The 18,496-nt window shown below is 41.1% G+C and overlaps 1 protein-coding gene across 5 annotated transcripts in view; it reads left to right on the forward strand.

The window, feature by feature from the left end:
* SRGAP2 (SLIT-ROBO Rho GTPase activating protein 2) overlaps window positions 1-18,496 on the forward strand; it is a 233,672-nt gene that overhangs the window by 117,941 nt on the left and 97,235 nt on the right. The window lies entirely within an intron of this gene.

The following is an 18,496-nucleotide window of genomic DNA, read 5'->3' on the forward strand; positions in this document are numbered from 1 at the left end:
GTTGTTTGTCATAATTCCTTGGGTGTAAGTTGAAAAATCTGACCAAGGGAAAACTCAAAATTAATTGTGGTAAACTTAAGAAACTCATGCCAAATTGACCTTATCTGTCGGTAGTGGAAATAGTCTCTTGGAAACTAAGGAGTTCTCTCAACCTGAGCTCTCAGTGGAGTCACTGATTCATGACTTTTGGTTACACATGGTGGTAAAAGCCCCAACCATTGTACATGATGTACCATGTCTAACATTCAAGCTCTGACATCCCCAGCAGATCTTAAAGAAGGCGAATAATCTGCCCACAGTTTTGGGTGTAAAGAGGGTATATAGAGCTATTTCTTTGGTTTCATATAGAGGAAATTCATTGGTTATCATTTGACAAAATCCACTGTTAAAATTTGAGGCTGGGAGACAAAGGACTTCAGTAAACAGGGCTGTGGCCAATAGTAGTCAGTTTTCCAATTCTTAACATTTGGAAGTTTTCCAGATCTTAGTAGGTCTGGAATTAGAGCCCAATTTCTTTTGTTTACACCAACATGAAAAAGAACATGATTTAGAATCTTCCACTTACATAACTGCATCTGTGTTGGGGCTTTTCCTGTGTCTTGGAGACAGGATATGAAGAGTAAAAAGCATCTGACAATGAAAAGAAGGAAGAGAAAGATAACTCCTCCCGGAGTTCACCAGCTATTTTTAGTGACCTGGCTATGCTGTGGTTGGGGCCATACTTCATTTAGGGGTGAAGGTACTTTTCACCATTTCCTCATGGTTTCCAGCGTCTGTTCTAGCTTCCTTGTCATTCTTTTGAATTATTCTGCAATGTTTGGTGGTGTGTGGGTGTGGCTAAAATTAACAACTGTAGTTAATATTGTATTGAATACTGGAAGTATGCTAGAGAGTAGATTTCAGGTGCTTTTTTCACACACTCACACCAAGGTAACTGGGTGAGATGTTATGTTAATTGGCTTGACTATAATCATTTCACTGTGCATATGTATCAAATCATAATGTCATACTCCTTAAATATATACAGTTTTATGAGAAAAAAAATTTAAGCCTATTTAGGTAGAACCTTGACGGTAATCAGATGCCACTTCAGCTCTTCACTGTGACCTTGACGGCCTCTTAGACTATCTCTAGAAGGACAGGGTAGAGGGAAGGGTAGAAGGAAGGGTAGAGAAGAACCAGGCTGAGGAAGTATTATGGCCCCTCCAGATCTCACAGGTGTTTAGGCTGAAGGCAGCAGTTATTAAAGCCACAAATGTTTCCGGTTCTTTGGGTGCCATTCACATTTCACCAAGAGTCTAAGTGCACGAATTGTATGTAAGACATGGGGACTTTGCCCTCCGGAAGGAAAATCTGCCTGTGGATGATACTCCTAGCCACAGTCTCAGAGTTGACCTCCATCAACTGTGCATTTCTTTGCTGGGGGTATAAGGAAGAATTTCTAATTACTCATAGGACTGTGTATATATTACATTCCATTGAAGATAGTTGCACATACCACGGTCTTACAGCTGAATGCATTTTTACAAACTGAACACTCCTGATAACCAGCTCCCAGATCAAGAAACAGATTAGTTCAGTACCCTAGAGGCCTCGCTCATGCTTCCTCCTAGTCCTTGGGGGGTTGGGAAGGGTATTCCAAGGATAACAACTGTCCTGACTTTTAACAGCAGAGATTAGTTTTACTTGGTTTCTTAGTTTTTATAAGTAGACTCATACAGTGTGTACTCTTTTCCGTCTGGTTTTTCCCATTCAACATATGTGTGTGAGATTTATTCATGTTGTTGTGTATGGTTGCAGCTCATAGGACTTTCTCTTGATCTTTATAACTTTTCATCAGTTAAATTATGGTTGATTAGAGATATGCATAAGACTGTTAAATAGCCAATGTTTACTATCCCACTGGGTGAATAATCTCTTTTCTCTCTCCCCTGGGGTCCAATGTAGGCAGAGGGTTCTAAGGTAGATGCTGGTTTGGCAGATCACAAGTGTAAATCAATTCTGTTTTGGCCAGATGAGAGCCTCTCTCCTTTCTAGTAATGGACACAGAAGCATTCTCTTTCCATACCTCAATTTTTGTATTCTCTTTTGCTTAAAGTGTGTCGCACATAAAGAATTAGAATCCCAGTGGTTAAGATATAGTAATCAGATAAGAGAACTAAGGAATGAGCCTGGCCACGCTGTCAGTTATGTGAAGCTTCCCAGGGCTTGCTTTGCTCTATCAGAGCAGAGGTCTCTCCCAAGTGACTCTTTCTCTTGGGCTTAGCTGTGCTAGTAGCTCTGAAACCTTAGACAATTACTTCTTTCTGTGCCTTAGTTCCCTAAAGTTTAAAAAAAAAAAAAAAGTGTTTGGCCTGTATGATCTTCATGCTGCCTTCAAAACCTAATACACTGTAGTTCTATGATGAACTACATCCAAGTAAATTGGAGTCCCCAGGATGTGGGCAAACAAAAGTGGATGTGGGTATGGAGAGGGGGCTAGCTTAGGCAATTAAAGATCGACTTTCTTGAGGAATGAAGCACTGTTTCAGATTCTTCTATCTATAATAACCAGCAACCAAGAGAGGCCAAACTGGAATCCAAATGTGTGAAGTAGATATACCTTTTTTTTTTCCCTATAAATTCAGTTCCAGCAATAAAGGAAATCCACATTTCTCAGGAGACACAGACTTTAGAAAAGATACCTTTGTTTCTGGTTCAGCTATGGATACCTGAGAAAATCCACCTGAGTTTTATGTGATTTGGCTCTATTTCTCACTGGCAAAAGGCATAGGTTTTCTTCCTTTTATAATTCTTTTTTTTTAATCTATAAAACTTATTGATTCACTAGCAAAGGTTATGATAATCAAAACTGACATTTTTTGAACGTTTATGTGCCAGGTACAGTAGTAAGCACTTTATACGCTTGATCTTTACAATAATTCCATAAAGTAGTTGCTATTATTATCCCTAATTTATGAAGGAGGAAACTGAAACTGAGTGAGTTTAATCAAAAAATGAGGTGAGGCTACTATTTAAATCCAGTCATCTGGCCCTAGAACTTGAGGTTCTTTCCACTTATTCTGTTAGGATTCTGGGTATGGTGTGCAGAGAAGAGGGTAGTTTGGATTTTCTTACTCTTTCCTATTGAATCCAGATATTTCACTTAGTTATGGAATTAACCCAACCTTTTCTCTTGCACACAAGCCTTCAAAAGGTTTGGAGGTGTTAGACATCAACATTGGGTTGCTTCTTTCACCTGCATTGGGTTGTTTCTTTTACCTGGCGTCTGGGCAAGCAGCTGGAAGTTGACAGTGAAATAGGACAACGTGTTTTTCTCTCCAGGGGCAGGATCTCTAGTAAGAGGGAAACAAAGATTCATTAAATGTGAGAACTGGCCAAAAATCCGGCTCACAGCTAACTCAGCTAATTTGGGGATGTCAGGGCGGCTGTACAATTGGCCCCTCTGTACTACTGAACCCCCTTAAGGGATGCTCCTCGCTGGCACTCTGGTTTGTGGTTATGTCTGCTGGGACATATTTTACATTTTGCACGAAGCCATGGTAGAGATTCCTTTAGCTAAATATAACATCTAGAGAAAGTAGCCTCCTGTCCACAGCTTAGAAACAGACCCACTTTGTCTAGGACTCCAGGGGAAATTGAGCCCATTTGGTGCTCCTGACATCTCTTTTTGTGTAATGAAAGCTCAGTCTGTCTAACCCTTGTTGGAACCAAGGTTTAGGCAAATATTATTGCTGCCACCTTCATTTGTTTAATGCGGTGGCTTCAAAACCAGGGGCCAAACACTGCCAAGTTCGACTTCCAGCTCTACATCGTCTCTGTGAGAGACGTGTTCTAAAGAATCCCACCAAGAAGAGAAATCAGTTTTCCCACTTTCTCTTTTTAAACTGAAGTAAACTTGGGTGTGCTTTTTCCCACAGGGGAGAGGACAATTCTGTTCTCTCTTCTTTCACTTAGCTGGAACACACCAAAAGTACCTCTCACTTTGCTTTTTAGCTCACTGTTTCTAGCCCTTAGCTGCTCATACTCAGTCTTGGAAGCCAGTCAATTCAGACAGTCCAAGACTCTGAATTGCAGCTTTCTTTCTTTTTTTTTTTTTTTTCCTCTCCAGGATTCCAGCTAGCTATACTTTTGTTTTGCCTTTATTAGCCTATGTTTCTATGGTAGGAAGGTTACATTGAGCAAGTTATGTTAAATTCCCTATAGATCAGTAGTTTGGTAGTTCTCAATGCTGCCTGTGTGTGAGACTCACTGGGGGAGTTTTTAAAAAAAATCTTTGTGACCTTGAAGAAACAAATTTCTTAGGATGTAAAAAGCATGAACAATAAAAGAAAAAAAGGTAAATTGGACACCATCAACTCTTGGACTTTTGTTCTTGGAAAGACATTGTTAAGAAAACGAGACAAATCACAGACTGCGAGAATATATTTGCAATGCATAGAACTCAATAATAAGAAGACACACTGCCCAAATCTTTAAAAATAGGCAAAAGAGTTTAATAGACACTTCAGTAAAAAGATATATAAATGGCCATTAAGCCTATTACATACTCACCAGAGTGGCTAAAATTAAAAAGACTGACACTAACAAGTGGTAGTCAGGATGGATGGCATTCTCTTATGATGCTGGTGAGAGCGTAGAATGGTGCTACCGCTTTGGAAAATAGTTTGGCTGTTTCTTATAAAGTTGAGTGTGTACTTACCATATCTAGCAATTCCAAGGCTAGGTATTTACGCAAAAGATAATAAAAATAATACCTGCACCAAGACTTGTACCTAATTATTCATAATAGCTTTTGTTGTTGGCTGAATAATGGTCCCTTCCAAAGATGTCCATGTCCTAATTCCCGAAATCTGTGAATTTACCTTATCCACACAGGACTTTGCACATATGATGAGTCTGAGGGTCTTGTGATGAGGATATTATGCTTGAGTATCTAAGTAGGCTCTAATGCAGTCACAAGTGTCCTTATTGGAGGGAGGTGGAGGGAGATTACAGACAAAAGAGAAGGCCGTGCAATAGAAGCAGAGGAAGCAAGAGTTACAGGGAGAAGATGCTAGGCCACTGGCTTTGAGGATGGAGGAGGAGGCCATGCGCCAAGGAATGCAGCTCTAGAAGCTGGAAAAGACAAGGAAACAGATTCTCCCTAAAAGCCCCCAGGGGAAGAGCAGCCCTGTTGATACTTGGTTTTGGCCCAGTGGAATGGGTTTTAGACTTCTGACCTCCAGAACTGTAAGAGAATAGAAATTAAAAACAGAACTACCATATGACCCAGCAATTCCACTTCTGAATATTGATCTGAAGAAAATGAAAACACTAATTCCAAAAGATAGATGCACCTGTGTGTTTATTGCAACATTATTTACAGTAGCCCAGGTATGGAAGCAACAGAAGTGTCTGTCACTGGATGAGCGCATAAAGAAGTTGTAGTGTATATACCCAATGGAATATTATTCAGGCATAAAAAAAAAAAGCTTGAGGTCTTGCCATTTGCAGCAACATGGATGGACCTGAAGGCCATTGTGCTAATAACTGAAATAAGACAGAGAAAGACAAATACCATGTGGTCTTTCTTATGTGCGCAATCAACAAAAGCAAAAAAACCCTAGGTTTATAGATAAAGAGAACAACCTGGTGGTTGCAAGAGGCAGGGGGGTGGGGGGGTGGGAGAAATGGTGTTTTCTTGGGTGTTTGTTTAGCTTACATAAACTGAATACAAATTTTAAAAACTGAGAATAAATGCATGTTGCTTTGAGTCACCAAGTTTACAGTAATTTGTTATAAGTGCCTTAGGAGACTCATATTATATTCATAATAGTCAAAACTGGAAATGACCCAAATATCCATCAACAGATGAATGGAAAAACATATTGTGGTATATCCATATATGAATACGACTCAGCAATAAAAAGAAATGCAATGCTGATGGGTACAATGATGTAGATGAACTCAGGAAACATTATACTGATTCAAAGAAGCCAGACACAATGAGAACATTCTGTATGATTCCATTTATATGAAATTTTAGAAAAGATAGTTCTAATCTGTTGTGACAGAAACGAAATCAGTGATTGCCTTGGGGCCAGGGTAGGGTGAGGGGTTGACCGCAGAGGGACACAAGGAAACTTAGGGATTATGGAAATGTCCTACAATCTTAATTCTAATGGTGGTTACATGAGTGTGTGGATTTGTCAAAACTGGTACTATACACTTCAAATGTATACGTTTTATTTTATGTGAATTATGCCTCATTAAAGTTGATTAAAAAAAGTAATTTTAGGGGCGCCTGGGTGGCTCAGTCGGTTGAGCGTCCGACTTCGGCTCAGGTCACGATCTCGCGGTCTGTGAGTTCGAGCCCCGCGTCGGGCTCTGGGCTGATGGCTCAGAGCCTGGAGCCTGCTTCCGATTCTGTGTCTCCCTCTCTCTCTGCCCCTCCCCTGTTCATGCTTTGTCTCTCTCTGTCTCAAAAATAAATAAACATTAAAAAAAATTAAAAAATAATAATAATTTTAGGGGCGCCTGGGTGGCTTAGTTGGTTGAGCATCCAGCTTCAGCTCAGGTCATGATGATCTCACGGTTTGTGAGTTCAAGCCCCGCGTCAGGCTCTGTGCTGACAGCTTGGAGCCTGGAACCTGCTTTGGATTCTGTCTCTCTCTCTCTCTCTCTCTCTCTCTCTCTCTGCCCCTCCCCTGCTCATGCTTTGTCTCTCTCTCTCAAAAATGAATAAGCTTAAAAAAATTTTTTTTTAAATAATAATAATTTTAAAAATAACATGCCAAGGCCCCATCCCAGGGCAATTGAATCAGTCTCTGGGATGAGCCTAGGTGATTCTTGCATACAGCCAGGGTTGAGAACCACTATTGTAGGTATTCTGGTTTCCATCTTGGGGAAACCTAAGAGCACAAAGGACATTTGAAGTCATAAGATCCTGTCTATATGTATCTATCTTGTAGGTGAGCCACATTTGCCCCTGCAATAATGGTGAAGCATTTAGACTGGTTTGTCTGGGCAACCCATTGTGGTTCTCTACTTTATTCTTGGAGGGTGACAAAGGGTAAATCTGGATTCAGATAAATAAGTCACACTGCAGAAAGTGGGAGATATAAGAAGGGTGCTGGGGAAGAAATGTAGGAGGGCACAATTAATTCTTTTCTCTAGGGTCTCCGGGTATCCTTTCCCATTGGTTGATCGGTCACAAGAGACTTGCCACGACTAATCAGATTTCATTCGGCACCAAGGAAATGGGTCTGGCAGTATAAAAGGATAAAGGAGATTTGAAACCGAAAGCGGTGCATGTTACCTACCTACCTGTTTGTCCCCTTTAGATGAGGGCAGGATTTTCTACAGTTTTGGAGTCCAGCTGCTTTGCTTATGTGAGGAGACTGGATACTATAAGGAGGCATGTTCTGTGGTAGTGTTGTCATAAATAAGTAAAGGAGAAGTGATCCACAATGCTGGTATAGTCAAATGTTCCTGGTAGGTAGTGTAGATTCAATAAATGGAGAAAGAACGGACTTCCAAAGGTTGTGTTCTGCCCTTCTGAGAAAGAGTTGAACCTGGAGACATGTTTGGGAGAAGGAGTAGCTGACTGATTTACCCCTCCCTCTCTTCCCTAGTCCATCCTACACCTCGTTTCGACGGAACACAGTATCTGCAATTGATTGGGCTTCCTCCACATTATAACATGATCACGAACGGCGTGGCGTGGCGCGGTGCTTTACAGACAGCTGTTCCTGTTACCCAGTGTGTCTTGATGGTAGCGAAAATCTGTTGTGATTAATTGAGCTTTATTCTCTCATATCTGATGAAGAGATCCTCTTTGGAGAAAAGAATAGGATGGCAAGCTGAACTTATTTGCGTAGAGGGTGGAAGGCTGCCAGCTACTTCAAAGGTATCTCTGCTGATAAGGGGCGTCAGGTTTGCTGCCAAAGCCAACACTGAGGGGAGCTTTGCAGCTAGTGCTGTTGGTGGTGTTTTAGCTTTGGTTTCTGTGACACTAGGTCAGCAGCATCTGTATCCTCTCCCTTGGGGCTTCTCTCTGGGTGGTCTAGGCTTTTTTGGACTTAGGAAGATTCAGCTCAGAGGGAGCGTGTGCATCAAAGATGCCTGTAGTCTTTTGCTTGGGTTAGTTTATATGCTTGGCTTTTTTGGTGTCTTAGTTCTCAGGCACCTATCAGCCTTTCCTGAAAGAGCAAGGTATTTGTTGCATGTGTAACATTCAAAGGTATAAGGATAAGTCAACAGATAGTTAGGAGAATCTGAAGAACAACTACAAAGTATGAAGTGAGATGCAGTGGGCAGAAACAAAACTGTCCAAGTGCAACCTTGTGTCTGAATATTCTCCTAAACTGGAAACGCACTAGTCAGTGAGAATTTTAGTGAATACTGTAAACACAGCACTGTGCAGGCTAAAAGAGCTTAAGATGAAATTGACAAGTTAGGTTTGCCCCCAGGGAGCTTAGGGCCTCTCCGGTCTGCTCTTCAGACCACTTAGATCTCCCAAAACTTTCTGTAGGATGGTGATAAGACCAATAATAACAAGCTTTCATAAAATGCCTGCTATCACTGTGATACACTGTAGTAGGTCCTAAATGTATATTTTCTCTAATCCTTTCATGCATTTTACAAGGGTTTTTTTTCCCTTGTCTTCTCATGGAAGTTTAAAATACTTAGAGAAATGCACATATCTTAAAGTGTACAGCTCAGTGAATTTTTACAAACGGAAAGCAGCTATGTAATTAGCACCCAGATAAAGAAAAGAGTGTTTCCAGTGTCCCATGAGCCCCCACTCTTGCCCCCTTCCATTCATTTCCCCTTGAAAAGTAGTCACTATCCTGACTTCTAACACAATGTAAGCATTTGCCTGCTTTTTAAAAAAAAAAAAAAAAAAAATTTTTTTTGTATAAATGGAATCCTAAAATATGCTCTCAACAATTTAAATATGTCATTCTTTTGTTTTCTGGCTTCCACTGTTTCTGATGAAAAGTCAACTGTGAGGTTCATTGTTGTTCCCTGTAGGTAATGTTTTGGGGGTTGCTTTTTTTTTAATTGAAGTATAGTCGACATACAATATTATATTAGTTTCAGGTGTACAACATAGTGATTTGACAATCATATACATTACGAAATGCTCACTACAATAAGTGTCGTTTACTGTACAAAATTATTACATTAAAAAATTATTATAATATTGTTGACTATATTCCTGATGCTGTACTTTTCCTTCCCATGACTTATTTATTTTACAGCTGTAAGTTTGTTTCTCTTCATCGTGAGAGCTGCTTTGAATATCTTTTCTTTACCTTTGGTTTTCAGCAGTTTGGGATGAGTCTAAGTGTGGTTGCCATTGTATTTCTTTGACTTGGATAAGGGCAAGATCTAACTATTCTGGAACTGTGGGTAGTGTTTTTTCCTCAATTTGGGAAAATATCTGGCAAATACTTTTTTCCATCCCATTTTTACTTCTTACCTTGACTCCTCTCATGTTTGTTAGACTGTTTGATACAGTCCCACACGTCATTGAAACAGGCCTTTTTTCCCCCCTGAGTGCTTCAGCTGAGATGATTTCTTTTTTTTTTTTTTTTTTTTTTTTCAACGTTTTTTATTTATTTTTGGGACAGAGAGAGACAGAGCATGAACGGGGGAGGGGCAGAGAGAGAGGGAGACACAGAATCGGAAACAGGCTCCAGGCTCCGAGCCATCAGCCCAGAGCCTGACGCGGGGCTCGAACTCACGGACCGCGAGATCGTGACCTGGCTGAGGTCGGACGCTTAACCGACTGCGCCACCCAGGCGCCCCAGCTGAGATGATTTCTAAAGTTCACTGATCCTTTCTTTTGTGTGTACAATCTGCTATTAACACTATCCCATTCATTTTTTTTATTTTAGATACTATATTTTTTTAGCTTCGTGATTTTCACTTTGGTTCTTTTTTTCAGTGTCCAATATAATATCTGAAATTTCCTTTCTCTTGCTATTTTTAAAACACATGTAGCAATACTTAAAAATCATTATCTGCTATTTTCAACACCTACATCATCTGTGGTTCTGTTTCTATTTCTTGGGTTTTCTTTTGACCATGGATCTCATTATTTTCTCATGTTTACTAATTTTTAGGACATATTGGACATCTTAGCTGATATATTATAGAGACTGTAGGTGTCCTTATCATCCCTCTGAAAACTGTTAAGTTTTGTTCTAGTAGGCAGTTAAATTACTGGTTGGTCACCTTGAACCTATGGAGAATTCATTCTGTGCTTTGTTAAAGTGAGTCTGGTTTGGTTTTGTCCTTAGTTCTGGAACATAGTCTGTATACTTAAGACATGACCTTTCTGAGGTTTCCATAGAAAGCAGGCCTTGAACTCCAAACTCCCATCTCCTCTGCAGTGGGCAGCAGCTAGGATGACCAGTGGTCCCAGTCTGTCTGGGACTGACGGGGTTCCTGGGTTCCTGACATGAAACTTTAAGATTTATCTATTCTACTATTGATGACATTTGGGCAGTTTCCTTTTGAGGCTATTAGGGATAATGTTGCTATTATACATTATATAGGAAGGTTATTTTTCTTCCCATTGTATAGTTGAAATCATTAAAGCTCACACTGGTAGAATACTTTTAGTAAGACCACAAAGAGATGACAGTGGAATTTGAACTCCCTTGTTTGTTCTACTGTATCTCACTACCATCCACATTTCAGGACTTACAGGTAGTATTTTCAGAAGATAGTTGTTGCCAGATCACACTGCTGAGCCTGGTCCCAATCTGAGCTTTAAGAATAGTGAATTCAAAACCTGCTTCTCTCTTCCCCCTACCCTCTCCCTCTCCCCGTCTCCTTCTCTTCCCTTCACTGTCCCTCTCCTTTTTTCTTTCTCTTTTTTCCTCTCCCTCTTCCTCTTGCTCTCTATTCTTTTGGATAATCTTTTCAAACCATGTACATGGTAGAAAATAGAAGAAGCAGAGGTATTCTAATGAAAAGCCAGGTTGTATTACATACTGTTTTGTAGTCGAGATCTTCACTTTTCCATTTCATCTCTAAATTTTCATCTCATCTAATACCCAGGCCATGTAAACGTTTCCCTAATTATCTTAAAAATGTCCTTGAAAGTGATTTGTCCAAGCTAATATCTAATGCACATTGGTTCTTAGGTCCGTTAAAGTCTCTTTTAACCTAGTACTTTCCTTTTCCAGGACACCGATTTGCTGAGTAGACCAGGCTACTTGTCCTGCAGATTGTCTCACTTCTAGATGTGTCTGGTGGCTTCCTTGTGGTGTTGCTTAACTTCTTCCTGTATCCTGTATTTCCTATAAATTGGAAGTTGGTTCCAATGGCCAAATCTATTCAAGTTACACATTTTTGACTACAGTGAGTAATAGGTGAGGTTGGGTACTTCATGTGGTATAACATTAGGAAATATTTAATATCTGGTTAACCTGCTGATAGTGATGCAAACATAGGCCCCTCAGTTCAAACCCTCCGTTTTGCAGTTAGATTTTTCTTCTCACATGATAAAAGGGCCATTATCTGGTGTTAAATGTGATGCTGTCTTACAAATGTTGGGTGTTAATTCAGTCATTCATCTGAGGGTTTTAACATCAACGATGATTCTAGCCAAATTACTTTTTACCATCTCCATACCTCTTTCACTTGACTGCAAGATGCCTCCCTGAGAGAAGGGGAGGATTTTTAATACAACTCATCAGGCACCATGCAAAAAGACAGTAGTGTATACCAACTGACTACTCTCAGGAGAAATTCCACTAATGGTGTGAAAGCTGACTAGGTCCCAATTTTTTTGTTGTTGTTATAAGATTCACAGCAATAATACAAATAATAGTCATTATAACTAATACTTAATGAGTGCTAGCCATGCCCAGGGACCATGCTAAGTATTTTGCAGGTATTAACCCATTTAATCATCACAACAAGCCTTCAAGATGGTTTTATCATCTCCACTTCTACGTAAGCACATGGACGGAGAGGGTAAACAATTGACTCAAAGTTATAGAACCGGTTGGGGGCAAAATTGGGATTGATGGCTTAGGCAGCGTGCTTCCCCTGCATCATCTCTTTCACATCCTGTGCTCTGTGGCCTCACATGGAGCAGGGTGGCAGTCATTATACTGGTCAGCTAAAGGGCCACGGCTTGTGCAGGGAATTAAGGGCCCGTGCATTCTGCAGTCACGCATTTAGATGCTTCTGCCGGGCCAGACTGTCCACTGTGCTCTTCTGATTCTGCATCTTGCCTGGCTTGTCCAGACAGAGACGGGGCGGGGTGGGGGGGGGGGGGGCGGGCATCTTTGATTTCAGCCTCCCTTCTTGAAGGACTGGCTTCTTTTGATTCTCCTATTTATCTCTGTCAAGAGTTTTCCTTTGAATTTCTCCCTGCTTGTCTAAGCATGATTTTTTGTGTAAAATGGCGGTGGAGTGGTGGGGGCGGGGGGGAGAATAAATTCTCCTACTTTTGAGATAGCAGCTTTAGTTTTTCCATTTTCATTTTCTTCTTTCCACATGATAGTGGACTTTTTCTGATCTCTTTTCTTGGATTTTCTACTCGATCTTACCTTTCTTTGCGTTTAAGCCCAGCTCTCAGGGGTTTTTTAATTTTTTTCTTTTTTCTCTCCCCCTTCCTTTACTCTGTGCTCCAGAAGTCATTTGGGTCTATATCTAGCTTTTCCTGATATTTAGTCAACATGAAACTTCCAGTTATAGGTTGATTTTAATTGTTGGGACTAATTCTTGTCTTCAAGAGATGATAGGAACCTAGGAGCATCCCCCCTTATGGTTTCAAGAGTTCTCTGAATCATCCACTTGCTGAGCTAAGAAGTTATTGCCGAGGCCGGGCAACGGGGCGGAGAAGTAACAAAAATAACAATTTTTATTTTATGTTTCCTTTGAGTTTTGAAGCAGTCCAAAAAACCCTTTAGCGTATGTTTTTTTCAATTGAAAAAATAATGTGTTTTTTGAAGACATCTGGAAAACAAAAATAATAAAAAGAAAATGATTACTGGGAATCAGTTATTCCCTTCTAATATTTTTTCTATGTGCATTTTTCTTTAGAAAATTAGAAATATATTGTATATTAAATTCTGTGTAATTTTTTTCATGTGACATTTTAAGTGAGTATTTTGACCCTGTCTTTGCAACTTCTTGAAAAGCCTTGTTTCTGATGACTGTCCAGCATTCTATCTTGTGGCTGTCCCATTGCTTATTCATAAGGTCCTTATGGTTCTTTGGCTGGGTGGTTTTGACTCTACTGGATCACGTTCTTGTACATCCAGAAGCAGTCTAGAATCTCATTGGCATCTTCTTGGAAGTTAGTTGTTTTTAGAGTGACTAGTTTCGTCTGTGTTCTCATTTGGAAATACCCTACTTCTGATGTGAGGAAAGGAAGAGGGTTTCCCCCCTATTTTTTCTTCCTTTTATATCTTCCTCATTGTCTCTAAGCTCAGCTGGGAATCTAAACCTCAGAGCTGTGCCTGAGCCCCCGGCGGCACAGTGGAGTACTTTCGCTGTGCAGGGTTACAGTTTCCTCATCTCCACAGTGCAGGAAATTGCTCATAGCCTCACTCTGGCTTCCTGGCATGTCATAAGAGTCAGTAGAACCTGAGAAGAAAGTGCTCTGCCATGGTCAAAAAGACGAGAGATAACGAATTTTGGTGAGGATGTGGACAGAAGGGAATCCTCATATGCTGTTTGTTTGCATGTAAATTGGTACAACCACACTACGGAAAACAGTATGGCGGTTGCTCAGAAAATTATAAATTGAGCTACCGTACGATCCAGCACTTCCATTCCTGGGTCTATATTTGAAGAAATTGAAATCAGTATCCAAAAAGATATCTGCACCCCATGTTCACTGCAGCGTTATTCCCAATGGCCAAGATATGGAGACAATCGAAATGTCCTTCAACAGATGAACGCGTAAAGCAAACGTGATATGTGTGTGTGTGTGTGTGTGTGTGTGTGTGTGTGTGTGTGTGTGCATGCGTGCGCCCACACACGCGCGCGCGTCCAATGGAATATTATTCAGTCATAAAAAAGCAGGAAATCCTGCCATTTGTGACAACATGGAGGAATCTGAAGGGCAGTATCCTAACTGAAAGACAAACACTGCATGGTAATACTTACATGTAAAAAAAAATTTTTTTTAATCCAATTTCATAGAAACAGAATATAATGGTGGTTGCCAGGGGTTCAGGGAGGGTGAAATGGAGTGATACAGGTCAAAGGGCACAAATTTTTAGCTGTAAGAATAAGTGCTGGGGATCTAATGTATGGCATACAGTTAATGACACAGTATAATGCACTTGAAAGTTGCTGAGAGTAGATCTTGAGTATTCTCACCACCCATACACACATAGCCAAAGAGCTAACTATGGGAGGTGATGAATGTGTTAATTATTTTGATCTCGGCCATCATTCCACGTGTATATGTGCATCAGATCATCATGTTGTACACTTTAAATGTGTATAATTTTATTTGCCAATTATTCCTCAGTTAAAGTTAAGGAAAAGAAAAGAAGAAAAGAAAGAAAAGAAAAGAAAAGAAAAGAAAAGAAAAGAAAAGAAAAGAAAAGAAAAGAAAAAAGAAAAAGAAAAGAAAAGGAAAGGAAAGGAAAGAAAAGTGCTCTGTGGAGCTTGGTTATGCTCACGTAGGAGAGTGTGCCCCTGTGCCTTCTCCCCATCCGGGTGGTCTTTGTCTCTCAGCTAATCTTTTTCAGCAGTGTGTTCTCATATAGGGTAGGGAGGAAATAAAGAGGGCAAACTGGGAGACCCATTCTCTAGCTTTAATCATCTTCTTGCCAAAGCCAAGATAATCCAGTCCTTCTGCCCACATAAGCATCGCATCCTTTCCTGCCTTGCCTCTTCCCATGACCTTGTTTTCTTTTTGATGTTCATTTTGAGGGTGGAGAGTAGAAAAAAAGCCTTCTCTTTTCACAGCCCTCTGAGTCAGTGGCCTTTCTGGGCCTTTGAATTCTCAGGCAGGAAAACTACATAGCCCACCTGCCTGTTCTTTCAGGACCCTTAAAAGAAAAGGGCAGTGCTTTATTCAAATTCAGGAGCACAAGTACCACTACCTGTTTATTCAGTTCAATTTAATAACTACTATTTGATTGTGTATAATCGCTCAGTATTCAACTTGCCACTATAAAAGTACTGCAGAGCAAGCTTAAGACATGCTTCAAATTCTTGGATTTTTTTATATTTCAGTTGGATGGACAGGCAAAGACTCTTGAAGCAGGTTGCAACTTAAGACACCAATTTAATGAGGGATGCAGATAATGAGTTGTCTATAGAAGCTTGGAAAAGGAACAGATTCATGAAAGGTGATCGGGCAAGCTTCACAGAAGGGAAAGAGTTGGGCTGATGTTCTTTTAATTACATGGTGCCAGAATTCTTCATTATCTATTTCTTATCCTATGGAAATATCTTTTGAATATTTCCATATTATCTGGTGCCAACTTCCTCTCCTACCTCTTTGTCCCCATTAGAGACGTTCCCCATAAGACAGCAACAGAAGCTTCCTGTTGGCCAGTGATGGGAGAGGTAGGTGGGATGAGCTTGGACCCTGAGTGCTTTGAAAGCCTGCTCAAGGTGGTCCAGCTACAGGACAAAGAGAGCCGTTGTTCATTTTAGGTAGGGCAATGAAATATTGAAAATCATGATCAACGGTGACATTGGCAGTGGTGTTCAGTGTGGTTTAGGGTGGAAGAAACTATCTGGAGGCCTACTACAGTAGTTCGGAGGGATAATGGAAACCAATTCTTGGCTCATGGCAGTGGGAACTCAAAGAATGGGACCTACTAAAAGACACAACAAAGACATTCTAGATAGGGGAAAGTAACCTGACATGAGGTAGGAGGAGGTAAATGTTAGAGAGGACTCAAAGTTCATTTAGTCATTCCATAAATATTGACAGTGTGCCTCCCATGTTTCTGGCACAGTGGTAAGCCCTGTGATACAGCAGATAACAGAACAGAAAAAGTCTCGATTGCCTGTGCTCTAGTAGGAGAAACACACAATATACAAATGAAGCAGTAAATGTATAATATGCTGGATGGTGATAAAATAAAACAGGGGAAGGAGGATAGAGGTGGTGGGAGTATTGCTATTTTATATGGCGGGGGGATGGGGGGTGTCAGGGAAGATCTCACTGACAAGTTGGCATTTGAACTGATTCTTAAAGGAAATTAGGGATTTTACTCCCCCAGGAAGGTCTTTCAGGCAGAGGAACCAGCATGTCTAAGGCCATGAGATGGGAGTGTGCTTATTTGGTCAGAGAAGCATCAGGGCCTTGTGCACAGGAGGGAAGAGGAAGAGTGGCAGATGTGGTTGGGGGTTGGGGGCAGGCTGCATCCGGAATGGCCTTGGAGGCCACGAGCCATGAGAGGATTTGGAACAAAGGAATGATACAATCTGATTCTTGCTTCAGTAGGATTTTTCTGGCTTCTGTGTTAAGACTGAAGGAGGAGCAAGGTGGGAACAGAATAGGAAGGGTTGCTGAGAAGACTTCTGTAAACTCAGGCAGGAGATGATGGCAGATTGGAACGGGGTGGTGGATGCGGAGATTGTGAGAAGTGGTCACACTCTGGGATGTGTTTTGAAGATGGAACCATTAGTATTTGTTGCTGAATTGAATGTGCATGTGATAAAAAGAGACATCTAAGATGAGCACCTGGGTGGCTCAGTTGATTAAGTGTCCAACTCTTGATTTCAGCTCAGGTCATGATCATGGTTCGCGGGATCGAGCCCCGAGTGGGGCTCTGCTCTGACAGCATGGAGCCTTTTGGGGATTCTTTCTCTGCCCCTCCCCCACTCTCCCCCCTCTCTCTTCTCTCTCTCAAAATAAATAAATAAATTTTTTAAAAAAAGGTGACTGTAAGCATTTTGATCTGAATGCCATCAGAAGTTGGAGTTGCCATTTATTGGGGAAAGTATGTGAAAGAGCCACTGGCTCTCATCCTGCTCTGTGATTAGTGAAGAATCGAAGAGCCAGCAAGTCGTGACTTGTGTTAGGTCACCCAGGCTGGCAGTAGGAGAGCTGGGGCCAAACCTACCAGGTCTTCTAACCTCCAGTCAGTGCTCTTTCCAGGACATGACCCCAGCCCTCCTTGGTTCAGCGCCACACACGGCACAGAGATGTAGTGAAGATGAGGGCTGGAAGGGGGATCTGAACACGGACCACGTACAAAGCCGATAGTTGAAGCCATGAAAGTGAGTATTCAGAGAAGAGGGCAGTTGAAGCCTAGAGAAAAGACGGAGAACCAGCAAAGAGGACGTAAGAGCAAATTAAAATGGGCAACAGGAAAATGAGTCACATGGCTGAGAAGAAGCTGGCTCCCCGAAAGGCACTCCGGAGAGGTCAGGAAGAACAGGAGCTGAGCAGATGCCATTAGACTTGGGATTTGGAACCTTGGGGGACTCTGTTGTCCTCAGTAGAACCTCCATTGAGGTTCTGAGCATTTTTCTTATCCTTTCAGCTAATGGTGAGAAGGAATATAATAAATAGCATAAGCCTAAGACAGGGAGTTTAAAAAAAAATCTCTGCCAACTCTAGCATTACCATCTTGTGAGCCTTATACAAGAAACTGACCCTCCCAGACCTCTGTGGGCCCATCTGTAAATGGAATGAGAAAACATCCTTCATGCTCACTTGGCCTTCTAGAAATGGTGTGAGGGTAACAGTGACAAAGGATATGAAACTGCTTTGGAAGAGAAATGTCACATAAGTCTAGGTAGCCTTTTCTAGTTGATTTTAGCAAGTTTTTAGTTAAAAAAAAAAAAAAACTTTTGATAGGGTCATAAAAAAACTTTGCATTAGGGATATATTAAATGCAGAACACAAGGACCAATAAAATAGGTATTCCTTTTTGAAACAACATAAAATATGTCTGTATCCTTTTGATTAAATCTTGCTTAATTACTATGTCCATTAGACCCCTATCAAATCCTGCCTGGGCTTTTAAATTTAATTTAATTTAATTCTGTAGTCACTGTTACCCAACCACAAAAGAATTAGCCTTGCCCTGAAGGCCATGCAGGTCTCTTGAGCACTTATAGGTTAGCACTGGTCCCTCTGATGAAACACAGGGTGAGGTTTGCCGTGCTGATTCTGATCAGTCTGCCTGTTTCCGAGCTGCAGGCTGCAGCCCCAGTGGGGCTGAATTTTGCCCTTCCAGTCCCCTTCACATAACAGTATATGAAGAGCAGGAATGGAAATTAATTGTACCTGCTGGCATTATTGAAGTTATCAGCGCATATCCTCTCCTGGGCAAGGAAGATTAAAAAGGGTGTTGTAATCAGAGCAGATGATTTCTGACACTCGGGATGGGTTTCCTCCCCAGGTTAGATGTAAGCACCTGATGTGAGCTTGTTGCCTCTGGCCTGACGCTACGTAGCTCGGGGCTATACAGAGTTCTGCCTCATTTTCCCACCAGCCCTGGAGGAAAGCCAGGCTTCTACTCTCTCTGGATCAGAAGTCTTGTAGGTAGGAAAT

Source organism: Panthera onca, chromosome F1 (assembly GCF_046562875.1).
Source record: "Panthera onca isolate mPanOnc1 chromosome F1, mPanOnc1 haplotype 2, whole genome shotgun sequence".
Lineage (NCBI taxonomy): Eukaryota > Metazoa > Chordata > Mammalia > Carnivora > Felidae > Panthera > Panthera onca.